The sequence below is a fragment of the Lygodium microphyllum genome, chromosome 26 (assembly GCF_053477565.2).
Source record: "Lygodium microphyllum isolate KBCC chromosome 26, Lygodium_microphyllum_v1.1.10, whole genome shotgun sequence".
Taxonomy (NCBI): domain Eukaryota; kingdom Viridiplantae; phylum Streptophyta; class Polypodiopsida; order Schizaeales; family Lygodiaceae; genus Lygodium; species Lygodium microphyllum.
In genome coordinates this window covers 21978584-21997098 of record NC_141160.1, presented here as the reverse complement: position 1 = coordinate 21997098, position 18515 = coordinate 21978584, and positions in this window count along the sequence as shown.

The following is an 18515-nucleotide window of genomic DNA, read 5'->3' as shown; positions in this document are numbered from 1 at the left end:
TCAACAAAAAAGACTTGCCAGATTTTTACTAGGCTGAAGTAGTTGCTATAGCAGTCTACATAATGAACAGGACTCCCACTGCAACAATACATAGGATGACTTCAGAGGAGAGGTATACTGGTAGGAAACCAGATATTTCTCATTTGAAAATTTTTGGTTGCATTGCCTATGTTCATGTGCTAGATGAGTTGAGATCCAAGTTGGATCCAAAAGCTGAGAAGTGCATCTTTATGGTTACTCTCTGCAAGCAGAAAGGGTATAGATGCTATAACCCTTCTACTCATAAGTTTACAGTGAGTAGAGATGTTGTTTTTGATGAGATGAGTAACTGGTATAAACCAGTAAATGTGCCTCAATTGATGGCCTGAATGCTGAGATAGAAATCTAATCTTTCTCTCTCCTCCCTCTCTCTCTTCTAAAGGCAAGTTCATGTGAGAAGAGGAAGGAAGAAGAAAGAATAGTGGAGGCTTGTCCGGCATGGATCGGATTGCTCCATGGGCTGGAAATGGTGATTTGTGATCGTGCTGAGCATGAAGTGCTGCTGATTTTCAGATTTGCAGCCATGGACACGAAACTCGAAACACGCAAATAAGCGGTATTTCAATTTTTTCAAAGGAAATTTGAGATTTCATGGCTTTTGATTGATAAAATATTGTTCATGTGGGCTAAAAATTGTTTATGTTGCTGTTTTCCATGAGTACTTGTTGATCATAATCAGAAAATCAGAAAAATATGCATCTTGTGGCTCAAAATAATACACTAAAACACGTAAAATATAGAAAATCAAGGGAAAATGATGTTTTTAGGTATAAAAATGGAGGAATAAATAGGAACACCAACTAAATTTTCATTTTTGCTGCAAGAAGGAACTAAGGGCCACAACCCATAACCTATTTTGAATTTTTAATAATTAAATAATGCAGAAAATAAGGAAAAATACAAGAAAAATAGAGAAAAAACACTAAAAGTAGGGAAAAAATGCATTTTGGGTGCGGAAAATTAATGAAAATTAAGAACAATGTTTGTGAATGTTTGGGGGGACTGAAGCATGAGAATTTGCCTTAGTTCAACCCCACCTTCTTGTTCAGAAAAATATGCATCTTGTGGCTCAAAATAATACACTAAAACACGTAAAATATAGAAAATCAAGGGAAAATGATGTTTTTGGGTATAAAAATGGAGGAATAAATAGAAACACCAACTAAATTTTCATTTTTGCTGCAAGAAGGAACTAAGGGCCACAACCCATAACCTATTTTGAATTTTTAGTAATTAAATAATGTAGAAAATAAGGAAAATACAAGAAAAATAGAGAAAAAACACAAAAAATAGGGAAAAATGCATTTTGGGTGCGGAAAATTAATGAAAATTAAGAACAATGTTTGTGAATGTTTGGGGGGACTGAAGCATGAGGATTTGCCTCAGTTCAACCCCACCTTCTTGTTCTAGTGTGTTTTTCCCGCTCTTTACACATAAAATGATGGCAAAATGCCCTATAAATCTATACAACAATACAACATTTGATCGACGGGAGGGTAGAGTGGTTAAAATGTGTCTAAATGTGGAGTCAAATGATGAAAAGATTGTTGTTTTTGTTTGCATGCCATATAGGTTGGTGAATAATTATAAAATAAGAGTCTAGTAGCACGAGGGTTTCCTCGGTGCTAGGTTCGTGCAACGCCGCATAAGAACGGTAGTTGAAAATCATTAAAAGGATGTTTTTCACATGTGCACAATATTGATTTCATAACTGTTTGAGCACTTGGCATCCACAATATGCATAAATCATGAAAATATTTAAAGGTATCAGAAATCCTGGATGCACAGCAATTGCTTTCATTAGGACCTTGACCCACGTTGAGTAAGAGACAGGACACCCTAAGCCATAGGCTAGTCGTGGGGTCTAGGGGAAAGAGAAGTAAGGACAATGGTACATTCCTGTAAACGATTAAATGGTACCTTGAGTGGATTTTGTACGGAATGTTTATATGTTGAGCGACGCACTGAGGGGCCAATCCCCAAGGTGTAGGAGAGTCGCAGAGGGGTGGCGGCACTCAACCGTTGGAGGACCCCCTATATCTGTGCTTCGTGCCATTAGGCAATGTGTAAGGGACTCCCATCTGAGGAGTAGTGGGTGAGAGAAAAGTGGACTACAAACGACGTAATACAAACGCAAGATGTTTAGGAAGGCAATGTATGTGTCATCTACGCTCCTGGCCGCGAGGCCGGGGGGTTGTTGAGCGCGTGAGATAGAGGTCCGGCTAGTGCACGAGCCAGTGCCGGCCCGTTCTAGGTTCCATGATTGAGCTCTGAAAAATCCTGGGCGTTCGGCTCGGCATCCCGCATTGGCCAGTAACTCTTTTCAACCCGTACGACAGTTTGAAAAATTATGAAAAATCAACAAGTGTCGCTCGGGCGCCTTTAAAGCACTTTGATGCTTAAAGTCGTCCTAGATCGAGCTGCCGCCTTCGACGTTGAATATTTTTTCCTTGATATTCATAATTTTTAGCTATTTTTAAGCACTTCTCAGCACCAAAATTTTGCGCTCATTGGCGACCACGGGATAGGGTGACTCAGCCCGTCGAATCCCACACCAGATCTGCACAAAACAACCAAATGAAGCATCAAGCTGATACAAAATAGATAGACACTAAACACAGCACAACGCTCACCCTACCCCCTGACAGAACCAAGGCATGACATCCACAAGGAGTAGGCCTAGTATAATCTGATAAAAGGTCCGAAGCTAGTCACTAACCGACTGCTCCAACATGGCCAAACTAGAAAGAACTATCAAAGAGGTTGCCCTAAGTGGTGGTTTGAACTACCTACCTAACTAAAGACAACACAACTAGGAGCTCCTACTAGGTGAGGACTCCTATAGCCTGATCAAGAAGTATTTTCTTTCAACACATTTCTTCTTTTAAGGTTTTTTTTTTAAATTTTATTGACATACACGGGTATGTAAAAATAAGGGAGCTGAGCGTAGTGACCCAAGGAGAACAGGGCATCGGCCTCAGGTCCTGTCTTGGTACCCAAGAACCTACCAAGCCCTCGCAAGGCGACACTTAATCCTTTTCTGATGCTCACTTTTATTTTCGCTCCAACCTTCCTTATTTCTTCTTTTCTAGCAAGATACCACCCCTAGGAAGATAAGGCATCGGCCTCGGGTCTGACTCATCCCCAAGAACCTACCAGGCCTTCTCAAGGTGATGATCAACTGGTCATAAATTTTCCTTTCTTGTCTTTTCTATTTTGGCAGGGGTTAAAATCCATTTTTACACACCTTTGTATTTATTTATTGTCTTTTGGGATATTCAGGGTTTCTTTTCCTTTATCCTCATTTTTCCTTTTTTGGCAGGCTTCTCTAACTGCCTCACAACTAACAGGGACTCCTAGAATGGTTGCCTAGCAGGCTAGCGGAACAGGGTCACTGGGACTTCCGTCTAAAATAAGTATTTCAATGCTCGACAATGTCTTTACAGGAGGCAATAACTACTCAGACCTCCCTCAAACATACTGAACCAAAATCTGGGACTTTATGCCTTGGACGTCGGTCCCCAACACGAAATGAAAAACCCCTTAACAAGTACACAAACACATATAACACTAAACCATAGTAATCATAAAGGATAGATATCACATGTACAGGGCCGCAATTGAGGAGCGAAGGGCCAATGCGGGATGCCAAGCCGGACGCCCAGGATTTTTCAGAGCTCGATTCTGAGTCTGGACGGGGAAATGGCCACAAAATGGTCAAGATATGAAAAGGTGGACACTTGGGAGGCCAAATTTGAGCATGCCTTTTGAGTTTGGACTCCCCCCCAAAAATTTTATGCACCTTATGAAGCAAAAAACGTGGAGAGAGAATGAAGTGGGATGAAAAAACGTGATCAACAGATGGCGCCCGAAAAATGCGCCATGGAGGATGGAGAGGCAACTTGCCTGCTGCAAACAACCCCCCTAATGGATTATGGGGCTTCATTCCCTCAATGCTGACTCTATCGCCGCCCTTCGCTCCTCAATTGATGGCCTGAATGCTGAGATAGAAATCTAGTCTTTCTCTCTCCTCCCTCTCTCTCTTCTAAAGGCAAGTTCATGTGAGAAGAGGAAGGAAGAAGAAAGAATGGTGGAGGCTTGTCCGGCATGGATCGGATTGCTCTATGGGCTGGAAATGGTGATTTGTGATTGTGCTGAGCATGAAGTGCTGCTGATTTTCAGATTTGCAGCCATGGACACGAAACTGGAAACACGTAAATAAGCGGTAATTCAATTTTTTCAAAGGAATTTTGAGATTTCATGGCTTTTGATTGATAAAATATTGTTCATGTGGGCTAAAAATTGTTTATGTTGCTGTTTTCCATGAGTACTTGTTGATCATAATCAGAAAATCAGAAAAATATGCATCTTGTGGCTCAAAATAATACACTAAAACACGTAAAATATAGAAAATCAAGGGAAAATGATGTTTTTGGGTATAAAAATGGAGGAATAAATAGGAACACCAACTAAATTTTCATTTTTGCTGCAAGAAGGAACTAAGGGCCACAACCCATAACCTATTTTGAATTTTTAATAATTAAATAATGCAAAAATAAGGAAAAATACAAGAAAAATAGAGAAAAAACACTAAAAATAGGGGAAAAATGCATTTTGGGTGCGGAAAATTAATGAAAATTAAGAACAATGTTTGTGAATGTTTGGGGGGACTGAAACATGAGGATTTGCCTCAGTTCAACCCCACCTTCTTGTTCTAGTGTGTTTTTCCCGCTCTTTACACATAAAATGATGGCAAAATGCCCTATAAATCTATACAACAATACAACATTTGATCGATGGGAGGGTAGAGTGGTTAAAATGTGTCTAAATGTGGAGTCAAATGATGAAAAGATTGCTGTTTTTGTTTGCATGCCATATAGGTTGGTGAATAATTATAAAATAAGAGTCTAGTAGCACGAGAGTTTTCTCGGTGCTAGGTTCGTGCAACGCCGCATAAGAACGGTAGTTGAAAATCATTAAAAGGATGTTTTTCACATGTGCACAATATTGATTTCATAACTGTTTGAGCACTTGGCATCCACAATATGCATAAATCATGAAAATATTTAAAGGTATCAGAAATCCTGGATGCACAGCAATTGCTTTCATTAGGACCTTGACCCATGTTGAGTAAGAGACAGGACACCCTAAGCCATAGGCTAGTCGTGGGGTCTAGGGGAAAGAGAAGTAAGGACAATGGTACATTCCTGTAAACGATTAAATGGTACCTTGAGTGGATTTTGTACGGAATGTTTATATGTTGAGCGACGCACTGAGGGGCCAATCCCCAAGGTGTAGGAGAGTCGCAGAGGGGTGGCGGCACTCAGCCGTTGGAGGACCCCCTATATCTGTGCTGGGCGAGCAACAGAAATACATATTGCTGGCCGACCTAACCCCCCAAGAAGCGGATACCCTGGGATTTGAAGAAAGAGAACCACAAGAAAACCGGCAGGGGGAGGAAGCCGAACTCGAAGTCGACATGAATAGATTCAGAGAAGGTGTAATCCCGCAGCCCCCCTCGCCACACGATCAAGAACAACAACAACTCAACCCGCCCTTGGATAGAAAAGCCACCCTCAAGGAGTGACGGAAAAAGATGGTGGAAGAAGCCAGAAAAAGGCTGCAGGCCAAGCCAGTTGTGCGGCCATCTGCATCCCTCCCACCATGCCCCGATGACCTCCCAACGCAATTCCACGCAGAGCTAGTGGTCTGGGAACGGCAGGAAATCGAAAAGGACCCTTTCTCTTTCAGCTTCCTTATGCTTGACTGCCTGAGAAGGGTCCTGCCGATCAAAGTAATGGAGGAGGTGATCGCGGCTAGCAGCCGACTAGGCCAAAAATGGCTGGATGACAGGGCAAGGACCCCTACTCTGTGGGGCATGGAGGAGGCCGAATTTTGGTAAGACAAAGTGTACAAAGTGCCACACACATTAAGGGGCTACGACTGCCAACCCCTCTAGAGAAGGCGAATATGCAATACCAACATGCTCGCCTGGATGGCATTTTGCAACACCCTACCCTATGAAAGGAAAGACCCCACATTCATGGCGTATCCTCGTAGGATAGGCATGGATTTTGTCGCCACCCTCCATGGGAGGCATGACTTCCCCGTCATCTACAATTCCAATGCCACCTCCTTCGAGGACGCTTTACTTTTTGATTTAGGTAGCCTACCCACCTCCATGACGCGCTTCCTCGCTGAATTATCCTCCTATCCTGATCCGCTTTCATAACCACATGTAATTACCTTAGGCTCCTTAAGCTCCTACTTAAGCAAGATCCGGCACCGCAAGAAATTGAATTGCCTCCCCTCTTTTTTGATCCTAATGCTATTGATAGCTGCGCTATGACCTGCTTAATGATGAGAGCTAGCCTACTACCTTCCTTTTGCCTAGCTCTCTTAGAGGATATGAGCGACAGCCAATTCACTAGGTGTAATCACCCCTTCCTATCCACCACCTCTCTCCACGTCCGCATGAACCTGAAAGGGTACATGCAAAGCCACCAATTTTTACGCAAATTCATCCGCCCTCCTTCCCCCCCTCATTTCGATGATGAAAATTAGACTTGGCTATCATACTCCTAATGTAATACTATCCCTAAATGTATCCACACACAAAAAAGAAAAGAGAAAATAAAATAACAGAAGCAAAGAAAAGCACGATCACTGCACTAGGGGTCCTTAAGCTAGGCATGTCTGGTGGCTTCGGTCGGCTGGCTCCGATCCTAACCCCCTAGCCCTTTTTGCTCCCCCACGTCATGCTTAGGGCACATCAAGGGTAGGACACACCTAGGGAGGTAACACTCACCTATGGTTAGACCTGTCACCCTAAGCCACTAGCACCACACCCCCTTGGCACAAATGGGGTCCTCAAGTGTGGGACATCACCCGGGCTCGCCTGCGGTTAGACCCACCTCCCCATTCCACTAGCACAAGCACAATGCACCCACATGCTGAGGAAAACACTCCTCTTAGGTAGAGCACCACACGTTCTTCTTCAGGCACCCCAAAAGTGCCAAACCACCAACTTCAAAGGCCCTCGTCCACCCATGACATCCAGTGAGCTGCTCCGACACACATCATTCTTGAGCTTCCACAAGCACCTAAGCGAAGTGCCATGGGACTAGCACCCGTCTAGGAGGGGGGTAATGTTAACCCCAAGTCGAGATGGCGAAAAAATGGAGGAAAAAGCAAAAGGAAGATGGAAAAAGAGCAAAGATACGCAGGTGGCCTCTAAAGATGAATCGGGGCAAGAAGCGTAACCTTAAAGGAAAAGGTGCCTCAAAAAACTCAAAAAACTCTTGTAAAAGAGTGCCAGGCTCCCTCCTGTGCCAATTGTAAAATATTAGATGGGTGTAGGCTAGAGGCACAAGGCTAGAAGAGGGAAATGGAAAAAGGACCTTGCCACAATGGCCGGTCATGTAAAAAAGGGAGGGGTGCCCATGGGATTTTAGGGTTTGTATATATAAAGTTCAAAAAGTGAATAAGAGATCATTCTTTGGTGTGTGGCAAAAAGAGTCTTCTTCTTCTTCTCTCCTTCTTACCTTCTTGCTTGTGTGTGCTCTTGAGAGAGGGAGTATGAGAGTGTGAGGGTGTGAGTGTGTGAGAGTGAGGGATCAAGAGGGTGAAGCTCTTCACCATCTCCTCTTCTCTTCTTCTCTTCCCTTCTCTCTTCTTGCGTGCACGGCTATGGAGGATGGAGCTTGGAGGTGGAGGAGGCTTGAGGATGCTTGAGCTAGCATCTAGGATCGTGGAGCTACCGGTGTGTGTGAGAGAGGAGGCAGCTCATATCGGCACTAAGGTAAGCTCACTACACCCGTAGGATCAACGACGCGTCGGATAGGTGAGAGATAGCCATTAGAGCTCTCTTGGAACGCTTGAAAAAATAAGCAGTTCGTGGGTCTTGGCGGTTGAGCGAAAGTTCCCACAATTGCTCTTTGCTTAATTAGTTGAGCATTTACTCGATCTCTGTTGTTGATCGTGAGATCTTCTATCTGCATGATGTATATGCTTATGGAATGTATGATTTACTTATACATTGAGTTCATGACAGTCTTTGGTACCAGTGGTCTACACTCATTCACTACTAGTTACATTCTTTGTATCCCAATTATACTATGCAAATATCCCTACTAGTGGGAGCTTGCTCTCTTGGATATTTACCCACAGTTGGATTGCCATGTAATGTTGTCTTTATTTCAACATTGTTGTACTTATAGTTTTCAGCTTTCTTTTGGAGAGCAAATAGCTTATTTTAGCACTCTTTTGATTATGGTTTGTGGATAGCTATACTCTCATTTGTCATTACCATTTTTCCCACCCTTTTGGATTAGTTTTGGGGCTATTTTGTTGTAATTAAAGTAGTCCGTACTCTTGTCATTTGCAATTATTTGAAATCATTTTGGTATTTTCATCAGCTGATAGGGCTATTTTCAACATTGAAAACGTTGATGATATAACTTTCAATATTGGAAGATGCATATATGGAAAGTCTGGGTGTAGAGAAGAGGCAAGTTAAGCTGTCACACTGTTTGAGTCACAATACACTTTTTGTACTACTATGATTTCTCATCCCCTTGAGATTGGTTTTCAATATAATGATATAGAGAGTGGTCTACTAACAGAAGAAGTAAACATGAAGAAAATTGATGCAACTTGTACTTCCCATGTATTGATTGCTAGAAAAATGGTGGAAATGGCAATACGAACCGTTGTAGAGACTCATAGCCCAACAAGGGCAAGTCCAAATGTAATATTTCCACAATGAAATATTGAAGATCCTAAATCTCGCGCAAAAGCGGTGCAAAGTAATCTCCTGCAATGGAAAAATGTTGGTGGCTAAGTGTCCCTCCTCGTGCATCATCAAATTCCAGCTCGCGTTGTGCATAAGAGTCCGTGGCTAAAAACCCGCAAGCCCACGCGGGAACACCCTTCACAGGAAAAGCAAAAGGATAATGGATAATTTAGTGCAATTTTTTTTATTAAACCCCCTCCCCTTCAGCCATTTCATGGTGGGGGGAGAGGGAGTGTGAGAGGAGCTTGAGTAGGTGTTGGAGAAGCATGAGGGAGAGGAGCATGCAGCTAGCCACGTGTGTGGCTATCTCCCCTCCCCCCCCCCCCCCCCCTTTGTTCTATATGACCCTCCCCTCTCAAGCTTGAGAGGGAGGAGGGAGAAGACGTTGTGATGTTGCTGCACCATGGAGGGATTGCCGCCATCATCACCGCGGAGCTTGCTTCCGCCATGCCGCCTGGTCACTGCCACCTCCACCTTCCATCTGCACCACCATCATCATCATAATCATCATTAGCCTCATCTCCATCCTCATCTTCTCTCTCCTCGTCTTCTCTTGACAGAAGCTTGGAAGCTTCTTTGAAAGCTTCCATTAAAGGCCTCCATAAGGCTTATTCACCCGTGCTTTTTGGATTTTCCGTAAAATCGTATCTGCAAGGGCCGTGTCCTGCGCGTAGGAGAAGATCTCGGACAGAGAGGATTCGAAACGCGGAAGTAACCTAAGGGAGAGTTGCTAAAACAAAATTACTACGTCAATGGCTCCTAAACAAAAGGCGAGAGGAGCACACACGGGAGCTTCCACCCCGAGTACACGTGTGGAAACCACTCCAATCCTTTATGCCCAGGTTCTCAAAAATTAGTTCCGCATGAAAGGATGCATTAAGCATGTCTTTAATTCCTGTGGGCAAGTTTAATAACATTTAGAATTTTTATTTGCTCGCCCGATTTTCAAATTTAGTTGCATGTCGTGCATTTGCAATTGCTTGCACTTCCATGTCAAGATGCAATCCTGAATGCATGATGCAAAGTCAGAATTGTGCAAAGGCATCCTTGTTGCCTCGCGAAAAGAACAACATATATATCATATAATTGCACTTAGGTAATAATTTCCTAGTTGTGACTCGTATATGCGATAATCTTAGATGCCCATTGAATGATGTCCAAATAGTCGCAATGCATGGAAGGGAATTGCGAACTTTGCAAATTGCATGCGAAGATGGTTACATTTTAAGTCGGGTTAAGTGATAAAAGGGAAGGATTAAATCAAGGATGGACTTATGGCATTCGCTCATGCATAGAGTTCTTTTATCCAAGTTGAATGCATATTCATTAAAAATATTAAAACTTTGATTTCATTGCATCAACGTAGGTCTTATAAGAGTTAGCTCTAAATTGTCAATCATTATAGTTTAGGCAAGGAAAAAGTAACGATCATTGTAGATCTTATAGCTGCATAGAAGGAAAAAGTCTATGGTCTTGAAATCACATATTTGCATGGAATGTTATATCTTGCAATTATTTACATCTTTTAGGGAAAGTATTTGCATCTCTAAGGAAAGATCACCTCTTGTCGCAAGACAATTAGATCAATTAGGTAAATTGCTTGTAATGGTGTAACTCACATGGGATTCATAAAAGCATAAACAGTTAGTATGACGAACACCTCAATGTGCTAGACAGGGTTAAGTTACGTTAAAATTCTGCCTAGTATCGCACTTAGGATGCCAACCTAATATTTTTGATCCCCAAAGGTCCTACTCACATTCTCGAAAATGTTAGGGCTATCTAATAACCCATGCAAGAATGATCTAGGGTTCTCACCCTAAGGATCAATTGACCAAATACTAAACCTCCGTATGAATTTAGGATCTCTAAGGCCAAAGCGCTATCGGCCTAGCAAGGGTTAGGGTTGGATTGGGTCAATAGGACTCCCAAACCCTATATCTTGGTCAAAGGTATTCTTGACCAAGGAATACTGTGTGATGGGAGAAATAATCCCACAAGTTAGGTGCGACACTTATCTCCTGCAACAAGTTGCAACGTCGCATGGTTTATGTCTGAATCACAAAATAGTGTTGCCACTCCGTAGAACAAGGTTAGCGAATTCTAGGAACAAGTCTAATCTTCTAGAGGATGAGTAGACATCCTGCTACATCACCCTTCCTTGGGGCTAATTTGCCAAGTTAGGGTAATTATGAATTGCCTAGTAAGTAGTTGATCAACTAAGTTAGGGCGACGAGGTTGCCCAGGATTTATCGACCTTAATATAAGGGAACCTAAGGTATTGACAATTTGGGTCAATAGGGTATAAATCGTGACCCAAGGATAGAGGGTAAATAAGCAACTAGGCTTACGAAACCCTTGGGATCTTGCCAAGTCGCAAATTGATCCCGGATCAAATGCTGGATGTATTCGGAGAGAAGGATTCACACCTTAGAAGTTGGCCGTATAAATGACCACTGGAGTGCTTGTGTTTGTACACTTAGGAGCACTGTTTGTTCTTCTTTTGTTAAGGAACTAATGCTAGAAAATAACTAATGCTTCAAGTTGAAAGCCTGAAGGGAGAGGTAGCATCAGTTACCCCTGACTGTCTGCCTGACCCTATCCAAGGGGGTTGTTAGCCGCGCCGGGTACGTGGACCAAACCCACCGCAAGAGGTCTCTCTGTGGGTGCTAGTTGGAGCAGGAGGATGCTTGGGTACCAGGGGGGCTCTGGCCATAAATCCCTTGCCTCCAGGTCCTGCACAAGAGGCAAACGTGACTCGAGATTGGATCATCTCGAGGCCCGCATACTAGTCAACATGAAGAAACTTGGAATAGCGATCCCTGAGGATTGCGGGAATAGCCCAATTGCCTTCGGGCGGATTATGGAATTGCCTTCGAGCGGATTATGGATTAGTGTTCGGGCTGTATTATATGATGTATTTTAAAGGACTGATAAATGAAGAGCAAATGTTGAAAAGGAAGTTGTTTGACATTGTTTTTCTATGTCAGTGCCTAAGTTACGTGAAGGAACTGATGATTAATTGGCTAATTAAGGAAGCTATTTTTGCTTGTCAAATTAAATGTGGTAGGTAATTAGATAACTAAAGCAACGTGAGGAAAGTGCGGTGGATGTGACCTTGGGTCCGTCCTATGGAAGGGTGGTCCCGGTTGGCCGGAAACTTTTCTCGAAAGAATTGACAGCGGGATAACAATGACCTAGAATCTAGAGAGCTAGAATCCCAATTTATACTATTTTGGGGGAATGGAATGGGATTATGCCTTATGGGCAGAGAGGTCGAGCTTCACATCCCTCTTGTTTCCCATTCTCCTTGAACCAAGTGCAGTATAAATCTGCTTTGACTGTGACGTTTCTGCGTAAAGTAGTTCACCTGGGGCTCGACGCTAGCTACCATTCTAGGAACTCGACCATTAGGAAAACCCTGATTCAGGTCGGTCCTAAGTGGGAACGGCTGGAATACTTCCGCTTTGTGGCAGACTCGGGAATACCTAGATCGCAAACCCCGTGACATTCCATGGGAGTGTCGGGCGGCGCTTTCTAGACTCTCTTCCCGATGGGCTGCTAAGACGTGTCCTACAAGTGGAAAGGGGGACACGTTATAGTTGGTATCAAAGCGAACCAACGAGGATCTAATATTTACAAGGAAATTTAATGAGGAGAAGTAAGGAAAATGTTGCTGTTAAGAACATTTTCCTACTTATTTATCGATGCTAACCTGTAGAGTCGCGAAGCATGGAACAAATTCTTGGTGTTCCAGGTTATGTTTATGACTGGGATGCATGCTTCGGATTATCAACGAAGGCTGGGTATGATGAATATCCTAGACCACATCTACAATCCTTCACCCCAGTACATGGAACGGAGATGAATGGGTGAATTAGGAATTTATTATATAGCTGCCCACTGACTTGCGTACCTTCGGACCAACTAGAAGAAAATCAAGTGGATGGAGGACTTAAAGATCGTGAAGCTGTTCATCTTTGTCGAGTCTCACGCAAACGCAACCCTACATGTCGGTGGTCGAAAGGTTAAGCAGAACGAGTATGTGTATGAGAAAGTAACTCAAATAATCCCTGCCGACAGAATCAAGGTGTTGGGACGTTACAAGAAGAACGGATATCAAAGGAAAGGATACCCTAAGATTCCTATGACCTATCAATTCCTGAAAATCCATGACCCCAATCCATATTATTACTCAGTTCCCGTAGCTGAATGTAATGCAATCTTATTCTCCCCAAATTAATGTAACAGCTTGTTCTACCCTCTGAAATAAATGTACTCAAAAGGGCTATGCCCACATGAATGAATAAGATTTTTATCACTATCTGTCTTGGCTGTGAGTGTTGGTAAAGGAGTTAAGTGATTAGGTCACTTGGCTAAAAGCTGAATTGGGCATGTTAATGTATTGTGAGAAACGTTTAGCAAGTTTTTAACGTAAAGAATCTTATTGCCCAGGTGCAACCGCAACAAGTGCAGACTCCTAGTCCGACCCCTACACCAAGTACGGCTGTAATTTAGGAGAAGAAGTTTCTTCTCAAGCAAATCAAGCCACCAGAATTCGATGGTAAGGGAAGGACCGTCCAAATTGATGCCGAGATCTGGATCGAATCCATGGGGGATTATTTTGAAGTAGCAGGTACTGCACCCGCTAACTAGGCTATGCTTGCCAAGCTGAAGCTTATCGGCAAAGCAAGACTTTGGTGGAAACAATGGTGTAGAGACCAAGGGATCTCGGAAGGGTCAGTTACTTGGGAGAAGCTTAAAAGAGCTGTGCGGGGGAGATATCTACCACCTACCTACCGCACACAGAAGATGAACAAATTCTACAAACTGAAGCAGCTTGGTCTATCCCTTGATGCATACTATTCAAAGTTCATCTCTCTTTTAAAGTACGCGCTACAAATGGATATGACACAACATGTGTCAAAGTTTTGTGTCGGATTAAACCCACCCATAAACACCCGCGTGGAATCAATGCGGCCAACATACCTTCAAGACACGCTTATTCGAGCTACATCAATAATATAGGAGGTGCAGACCAAGCCAAGAAATAATAGGACTTGGTCTTACAAGGATCAAAACAAGGGAGTGTATAAGTCTCAGACCAAGAGAGCGCAAGGCCAAAACCAGGAACAAAGGAAGAAAGCTAGGGCGAATGCTGCTAACAATTTCATTTCTACCCAAGGTAATGGCCACAATCTCTGTTGCTTCCATTGCAACGAGCCTGGTCATTTCAAAAGGCAGTGTCCCAAGCTTAGCAGAGGACAACGTCAAGGGCCATTCCAAGGAGCCACCCATGGGCAAGGAGCCATCGCCAGGGCCAGAGGGAGAACCGCTAGTATTGCCAACAAGGAGTTGGGTGATAAAGAAGACCCAACCATGGAAGCTGATATTGAGAGGGCAATAGTTCATGCCGCCCTTCATAAGAAAGGCCGAATCGCCAATTCTCGGTGATTCAAACCCCTTTGGATTATCAAGGTAAAAGCGTCAAAACCTTGATTGATTGTGGCAGTACACATTCCTTCATTTCACCAGTCTGTGCAAAAAGATTAGGAATAGCCACAATAGATGCACCTACCTTACTTGTGGAATTAGCAAAAGGTCGTGAGGTCTCTTGTACCAGGCAAACTACTAAGGTGAAATTCCTACTGGGTGGAAAGTTGACTTCGGTCAGATTCAGGGTAATGAACCTAGATGTCCACGAATGTTTACTCGGAATGGATTGACTAATACCCAATGATGCCCACATTCACTGTGAAAAGGGACAAGTCTCCTTCCAGAATTCTGAAGGGGAACTAGTTACAACTCAAGGAGAGGATGGTATGCCAAAAATTCAACTAGCCAAAGCATCTCGGATAATAAAAGGAGTCAAAAAGGGGCTACCTGTCTATTTGATTAAGCTAAATAAGCTAGATTAGAATCAGAAGTATAGAGAAGAATCTTCATGGTTAAAGGAATACGTCGACGTATTTTCTAAAGAGCTGGCAGAACTTCCTTCTGGAAGTCAATCACAAAATCAAGCTAGCACCAGGAGTTGCACCAATTGCAAAGAGCCCATATAGGATGTCCATCCCGGAAGCGATTGAGCTGAAGGAGCAACTCAAGCAATTGTTAGACCAAGGTTACATCCGTCCTAGCTGTTCACCATGGGGAGCTCCAGTGTTGTTCCAGAAGAAGAAAGATGGAACGCTTCGGCTATGCATTGACTACAGAGGGTTGAATCAATCGACCATTAAGAATAAATACCCCATTCTAAGAATAGATGAACTTCTTGACCGTCTTCAAGGTGCGAAGATCTTCTCTAAGATTGATCTCAGGTCTGGATATTATCAGATAAGGATCAAGGAAGAAGATATCCCAAAGATGGTATTCAGCACAAGGTATGGACACTTTGAATTCCTAGTCATGTCATTCGGGCTGACAAATGCTCCTGCTACCTTCAACAGGTTAATGCAGGATATCATTAGGCCCTATCTTGATGATTTTGTACTCGTCTTCTTTGATGATACCTTAGTCTACTCCAAACAGGAAGAAGATCATGAACCCCAGCTTCACATTGTTCTTGAAACAATGAGGGCACACAAGCTTTATGCCAAAAAGAAGAAGTGTGCATTTTTCAAGTGATAGATTGAATATCTGGGATTCATCGTACCAGCCAAAGGAATTTCAGTAGATTCGGCCAAGGTTAGAGACGTTCTGGAGTGGCCAATACCAACATCTGTCAAAGAAATACATAGTTTTCTTGGATTGACAGGATGGTACAGGGTCTTTATCAAAAACTATGCTTTGAAGCACCTCTGACTGATCTACTAAAGAAGCAAGTATCGATTGTATGGTCACCTGCTGAACAGTCCAGCTTTGACAAACTAAAGCAAAACTTGGTATCAGCACCCATCCTGAAACTTCCACATCTTAGTAAGAAGTTTGAAGTGATAACTGATGCCAACGCGCTTGCCTTAGGATGTGTGCTCATGCAAGAAGTTCATCCCGTAGCATACTCTTCAAGGAAACTGAAGAGCCATGAAAGAAACTATGCTACCCACGATCTGAAGTTGTTAGCTATCATCCATGCTCGCAAACTTTGGAGACGCTACTTGCTGGGTAAAAAATTTACCTTAATGATGGACCACAAGAGTCTTAAATGGATTTTCACCCAGAATGAGCTCAATATGAGACAACGTCGATGGATTGAAGTGCTAGAGGAATATGACTTTGAAATCAAATACCGGCCTGGAAAGGAGAATGTAGTTGCTGACACACTCAGTCACAAGGCATTTCTAAATTCTTTGATTTTGCAAGATCCATCAACAACAAGATCTCTAGCCACAAAGATATCCATGCCAAACAACCCAATTCTTGAGCTAGCTAGAGAAGAGGCATGCCATGACCCAACCTATCAGAAATTACTAAGGGAGATCTCTATCAAGGATCAAGACCCCAAGCTACAGGCAAAGTATCAAGAATTCTCTATCAATAGTGGACTTGTCTACTATAGAACGAGATTATGTATACCGGCAAGCCAATCACTCAAGCAGAAGATACTTTGGGAAGCCCATGATTATCCTTTCTTAGGACATCCTAGCTATGCCAAGACCCTTAATGTAGTCAGAAAGAGCTATTATTGGGAGAGGCTCAACGGTGACGTTCTCAAATATATCATGAAATGTTTGTCTTGTCAACGTATTAAGGTAGAACATGTCGAAATGCCAGGGAAATTGCAACCACTCGACATTCCCCAAATGAAATGGGAATTCATTAGTATGGATTTTGTTGTTGGCCTACCCCAAGTTCAGGGAGGATACAACTCCATTATGGTTATGGTAGATATGCTCACCAAGGTTGCACATCTTATCCCTGTTAAGACAAACTATAAAGCCTCAGACATTGCAAGGTTATTCATCAAGGAGATATTCAAACTGCATGGGTTACCCAGAAGAATCATTAGTGATCGTGACTCTCTATTCACATCACATTTTTGAAGGGCTATCCCCAAACCGATGGTCAAAGGGAACGAGTCAACCAAGTCATTGAAGATATGCTTAGGGCACACTGCTGTCGCGAACCCAAAAAGTGAATTCAATATTTGCCACTAGTTGAGTTTGCCTATAATGCTTCTTACCAACAAAGCATTCAGATGACCCCTTTTCAAGCATTGTATGGGCATGATTGTCGTAGTCCTTTAAACTTTTCAGATCCAACCTTGAGGGTTGAAGTAGATACTGGAAGACATGGATGACCAAATCAAGTCAATAAGACAGGACATCCAAGCCGCCAAGGACAGACTGAAGGCTTACGCGGACTTGAAACATTAAGATAGATCCTTCGCTGAAGGTGATATGGTCTTCATTCGCGTACGCCCAAAGTAGAGTTCCCTATCCTTGGGAGAATGCAAAAAGCTAAGTCAAAGGTATTGTGGACCCTACAAGATTCTCAAGTGCCTAGGGCCTAATGCCTATAGATTACAACTCCCTGAAAACCTAAAAGTTCATAATGTATTCCATATCAGTCTATTGAAAAAGTATGTGCCTAACCATAGTCACGTACTTGATGATCAACAAGTTGTAATGCCTAGCCAAGGAGTCCTTGAGCTACGGCCTGATAGGATCTTAGATGTTAGGGAGAGGAATTTGAGATCCAAAACCTTGAGAGAATACCTCGTCCAGTGGAAAGATTACCCTGAAGAGGATGCCACTTGGATGGAATAAAGTACTCTCAACCAACAATACCCCCAGTTCTTCTCGAGATGAGGACATCTCGATTCCTCTAAGGGGGAGAGAATGTAATATTTCCGCAACAAAATATTGAAGATCCTAAATCTCGCGCAAAAGCGGTGCAAAGTAATCTCCTGCAACGGAAAAATGTTGGTGGCTAAGTGCTCCCTCCGCGTGCATCATCAAATTCCAGCCCGTGTTGTGCATAAGAGTCCGTGGCAAAAAACCCACAAGCCCACGCGGGAATACCCTTCACAGGAAAAGCAAAAGGATAATGGATAATTTAGTGTAAATTTTTTTATTAAACCCCCTCCCTTTCAGCCGTTGCATGGCGGGGGGAGAGGGAGTGTGAGAGGATCTTAAGTAGGTATTGGAGAAGCATGAGGGAGGGGAGCATGCAGCTAGCCACGTGTGTGGCTATCTCCCCCCCCCCTTTGTTCTATATGACCCCCCCGAAGGGAGAAGGGAGAATACATCGTGATGTTGTTGCGCCAAGGAGGGAACACCACCATCATCACCGCCTGCTGCTGCCACGCCGCCTGGTCACTGCCGCCTCCACCTTCCATCCGCACCACCATCATCATCATAATCGTCGTTATCCTCACCTCCATCCTCATCCTCTCTCTCCATGTCTTCTCCTGACAGAAGCTTGGAAGCTTCTTTGGAAGCTTCCATTAAAGGCCTCCATAAGCCTTATTCACCCGCGCTTTTCACGTTTTCCTTAAAACCGTATCTGCAAGGGGCATGTCCTGCGCGCAGGAGAAGATCTCGGACAGAGAGGATTCGAAACGCAGAAGTAACCCAAGGGAGAGTTGCTGAAACAAAATTACTGCATCAATGGCTCCTAAACAAAAGGTGAGAGGAGCACATGCGGGAGCTTCCACCCCGAGTACACGTGTGGACACCGCTCCAATCCTTAATGCCGAGGTTCTCAAAAATTAGTTTCGCATGAAAGGATGCATTAAGCATGT